Source organism: Rhinopithecus bieti, unplaced genomic scaffold (genome assembly GCF_001698545.2).
Source record: "Rhinopithecus bieti isolate Rb0 unplaced genomic scaffold, ASM169854v2 scaffold_20362, whole genome shotgun sequence".
NCBI lineage: Eukaryota > Metazoa > Chordata > Mammalia > Primates > Cercopithecidae > Rhinopithecus > Rhinopithecus bieti.
Genome location: NW_016810160.1, coordinates 475,634 through 480,847, shown reverse-complemented (window position 1 = coordinate 480,847; position 5,214 = coordinate 475,634).

The following is a 5,214-nucleotide window of genomic DNA, read 5'->3' as shown; positions in this document are numbered from 1 at the left end:
GAAGCCATCTGCTTCTCGCTGGGCCCTGCGCCTGCCCCAGTGTTCAGGTGTTCCTCATTTTCCTTGGCTCACAGCTTAGTCTCCTAACTGGTCTCCCAGCCCAGCCCTTCTCTGCAAGGACCCCTCTTCCACATTGTCATGAATGGGAACATTACAAAAGGGAAAACTCAAAGGAATGCTGCCATGCCTAAGGACCCTGACCTCGAGGGACTATGTGACATCTGTGTCCAGAATGCTCTGTGACAGCTCCTCAGCCCCACCTCTAGTCCAACCTGGCACTGAGGCCAAGCCAGATGGAACCACTGTGTGTGCTCAGAACAGGCTGGCTTATCCCTTACCCTTGGGTATTTTCTCTGCCTAACAAGCTCTCCTCGATCCCTCCCCTTTGCTGGCTTTTCCTATATGTGAATGTCACAGGAACACAGCCATGGTGGATGGGTTCCCTGTCATGTCTCCAGCACCCAGCTTAGCACCTGTTATGTACTAAATGAAGACCCTCTGGATGAAGGAACTGTAAGCCACTCGAGGTCCAGGTGGCTGTCCTGTAAATGATCTTAAGCACTTTCCCCTTCCACAGGTAGGGTATAGAGATCGTTTTCTGGGGTCTTTGATTGTCAGGAGACCCAGAGGCCACAGAACTTCAGCACATTAGTTGTAACTGTGCCATTCAGCTTTCTGGGTCCTCAGACTCCAGCCTTCTTGCTGGATCTCTTGGATCTTGGAGTTTCTCTCTTCTTTCTCTTTCCTCCCACACCCAGGGAAGCTCAGACCTGCACACCTGACAGTTGGCAGTGGGAACTGTGTGTTGCCTGGTTCCTTTTAGTTCCCATGAAGCTGACTTTCCCAGCTAAGTCCTTACTAAGTGGGGGCAGGTTATCAGAGGTCCTGGTTATCAAAGTAATATTAAGGCCTTTGTAGAGAATTGGAAAGCATGGAAAAATGGAAGAAAATCATTACCATCTCCGCCTTTCAAAGGCAACCACTCTTCACATATTTCTAGCCTGTCGTCTGACTTCTGTCTGCTAGCCATTTTAACAGGAATCCCCAGATTACAGCCATGTCTTTATATTTTAACATTTCTTAGGTAAAAATAATCTTCACTTAGGTGATCCTCTTAAAGAGAATTATAAAATATTTTAAAAGGAAGATTGGAAAATGACAAAAGAATCATTTTTATTCATATTGGAATTGGGCCTTGAGGCAATCTACTGTGTGGAGGTGAGATCACACCTAAGGGATTAAGAAAATGAGGAGGCTGATGCTTGGAAAGAAGTCAGTTGGTGGTAGGTTTTCCAAGTGAAACTAAGGGATGAGTCAGCAGACAAGCAGCCGGCAAGTGTCCTCCCCACCTGGATGGAGGACACCTGGTGGAGGTGAGAGAGTGGAGCACTTCAAGAGCTGCCTGACTAGGAAGAAAAGAGAAAGCTTTTCCTGACAGTCGGTGGAGCAGGAGGGGCTGGCCTGCACAGTGCTATGATGAAATAGCAACCTCCAGAAACTTCTAGATTTCCCACAGTGACTTTCTGCACTGTCACTAGAGTGCTGTGTGGGACTCTCCCGGCCACATGGTCCACTTTGGGTCTCCCTAACCAAGCGTGTGGTCTCCCTACCCCTGGGATCTTAGATTGTGTCATACTCCTACCTGTATTTAATCCATCAGTCAATAGTTATTGAGCACCAACCACATGCTACCCACTGTATGCAGTGCAGGGTGCTCAGCAGAGGATTTGCAGGTTAAATCCTACTACGTATCTCTTCTTCCCTCTTGGGTTCCCTATAGAGGAAGCTGCACGTTACTAACTCTATATAACAAAGGACTAACTTTGTACGTGACTGGACAAGCGTCCAATAACATCCCAGTACGGGCTCTTCTGGTATCTGGGTTGGGTGGGGCCCATGGTTGGGCTCAAGTCTGGAGAATAGTGTCACTCTAGTGTCCTCCCATCCAATACTAGATGGTTGGGTGTGTGAAATAGACTCTGCGTTTACCTGCACAGCCAGCCATGTGGATGACAGTTGGAACTGGGAATGTGTGGTGGATGTATGGGTCTCCTTCCAGAAGGCTCTGGCCAGGTGCCTTTATTACTCAGGGGCAGGAGAAAGAAAGAGGGCAGGAGGATGGCTGGGCCTTCTCTCACGAGGAGAGGTTGGTCGGATCTGTCCTAAGAAGCACGTCCTTCCTCTGAGTGCTGCAATAAGGGAAAGGGAGCCTACTCTGCCAGGGCTCAGGAAGTGAGTGTGGACGTGGGCATAGCCACGGGCTATCAGCACACCACCAGCCTGCTTCCTGGCCCAAGGCACCCCAGCACATGTCAACACAGCAGATTAGCAACTTCTCCACCTCTGCAGGGTTGGAAAGCAGGGACGGAGGCATAGAGGAGGCATGGAGGGTGCTGAGGGGCAGAAGGAGGATAGCTTTCCTTGGAGAAGAGACATTTAAGCTGGACCCTGAAGGATGAGTTAAGGATGAGACCACAGAAGGGCAGTGCTGAGGTCTCAGTGTAGGCCTGTCTGGTTGGAAACTGGATCTTAGCTGTTCAGTGGGGGTTTAGGGACTAGGATTCAGCCTCCAGGAGTAGGACACTAAGAGTAAGCATGGAATTTAGGATTCCAGTCCAGCAAATCAGGACCGTAGAACAGGAGTCATGGTGGAAGAGCTGTAGGTTCTTAGGAAACCACAACAGACATATTTACACAGACAAGGAAACACAGTGGGACGACCAGCATTTCATTCATCAAACACATATTACTGAGCATCTAATGTATATCAGGTTATGTCACAGCCACTGGGGTGACAAGATAGACAAGGCTCCTGTTCACATGCAGCTTATGTTCTCGTGGTAGAGACAGGCAACAGACCAGTCACAAAAAATAAGTTAGGGAAATGCTGGGATGGTAACTCGCTATGTGAAGACACTGTTACGTAATTGGCGGAGGGAGACAGGTGTGGAACCTGGAGAGGTGGAGCAGGGAAAGTCTCTGAGGGGTGCCGATGGGAAGCAGCTAGGCATGAGAAGATCTGGGGAGGAGCTGGGCAGAGGTCATAGCACGTGCAAAGTTCCTGAGCTATCGGAGGAATCTAAGAAGGAACCTGGGGAAGCCCTGTGCATGCGGCAGGGTGAGTGCAAGACTGAGAGTGGAGGGCGTGAGGTCAGAGGAGTAGATGGGGCCTTGTCAGCCAGGGTGAAGAATTTTAACTAAGATGGGGACCACTGAGAGGTTTAGGCTGGGGAATGACAAGATCTAATTGACACTGTAGAAAGGCCATTTTATTCTGGGCAGGGTTGAGGCAGGGGACTCTGTTAGGTCCACAAGAGAAGAGATGGTGGCTTGGAGCTGGGTGGTAGCTAAGGGCAAGGAGGGAAGTGAGCAGATTTGGAATATGTCTTGGAGGTGGGGCCAACAGGACTGGTTAATGGACTGTGAAAAGATGGATGGCTCCTGAGAAGGAAAACTAGAAAGGAAGCAGGTTTAGGGAGCAGAGAGGTAAAAGTTGGCTTTGGCCATTTGAAGAAGAGATGCTAAGTGACAGTGTCAAGTTGGCAGTTAGACAAGTCTCAATTCCATGGGAGAGGTAAGGACTGAAGAGGCAAATGTAGAAGGCATTAGTTAATAGGCAGTTTGAAGCCATGGGACTGGACGAGATGCCCTGTGTATGCCAGTGCCTGGGCCTCAGCTGAGGCCAGTTAAGACCACTCCCAATCCTACCGGCTGGTGGGGACTGGAGAGGGCAGGGCGGAGTTCAACTTGCAGGCTATCAGTCTTTCATAACCATGTGTGGGTGTAGCTGGCTCGGGCTGAGACTGGCACTGCCCCCATGTCTTCTGCATTCCTCCCTGTTTATCTCCACTCAACATGGTTCCTGGAAGCCCCCATTTCCTTCATACCCCACCAACTGGTCTCACCAGTTGGGCCGCAAAGCCCAGAGCATATGTCTAAATGGTCTTTGTTTACACATGGCGTCCTCGGTTGCCATGTCTTGGTGTCTGTCCTCTGTCTTGGCTGGTTGATGGAGTAAAACCCATATTTACATTACATGGCATCCTTTTCAGTTCCTTTAGGACTCTTCATCTCAAGAATTGCAAGAGATTTTAATAGTCATTCAATCTTCATTTTGAAGATGAAAAATTGAGGACCAGAGAAGAGAGGTGACTTGGCCAAGGTGTCAAAGAAATGTCAGTAGGAATCGTGAATTCCTGGAGGCCAGGGACCATTAGTGCTGTTCTTGATCAGTATATGGAGATGTGAGTTTCAGCAGCAACAGGGACATTTTAAAATTAAAATGATTTAACCTTTAGAAAATGTCTTATTTTGTAATAATTATGGATTCACAGGAAGGTACAAAGAAATGTCCAGAGAGTTCCTGAGCCCCCTTCAGCCAGCTTCTTCCAATGTTAACATCTTGCATTATTATAGTACACTATCAAAACTGGGAAATTGACACAGGTAATTTTCAGATAGCTTACTCAGATTTCGCCAGTTATACTTCCACTCATTTGTGTGTGTGTGTGTGTGTGTGTGTGTGTGTGTAGCTCTATGCAATTTTATGTGTGTAGCTTCATGTAACCACCACAATCACAATACTTAACTGTGCCCTCATCACAAGACTCTCTCTTGCTATACAGCTGTATCCTCTTCATCCCCAAACCCTAAGCCCACCTCATCGCCTCCACCATCTCTAATCCCTGGCAACCACTATTCTGTTCTCCATCTCTATAATTAATTATGCTAAGTAATGTTATACAAATGGAATCATGAAGTCTGTGTCTTTTGAGACTGGCTTTTTAGTTTTTCACTCAGCACAATTTCCTTGAGTTTAATCCAAGTTGTGTGGAGCAGTAATTCTTTCCTTATTATTGCTGAGTAGTATTCCATGGTATGGATGTACCACAGTTTGTTTAATGCTTTGCCCATTGAAGGACATTTTGATAGTTTCCAGGTTTTGGCTATTGTGAATAAAGTGACCATAAAACATTTGTGTACAGATGTTTGTGTGATCATAAATCTTCATTTCTCTGGGATATATGCCCAGTAATGAAATTGTTGGGTTGTGTGGTAGATTGATTTTTAGTTTTAAAAGAAACTGCCCAATAATTTTCCACAGTGGCTATGCCATTTTACATTTCCACCAGCAATGTATGAGTGTTTCTCCACATCTTCACTAACAATTGGTGTTATCACTATTTTTTTATTTTAGCCATTCTTACGTATGTG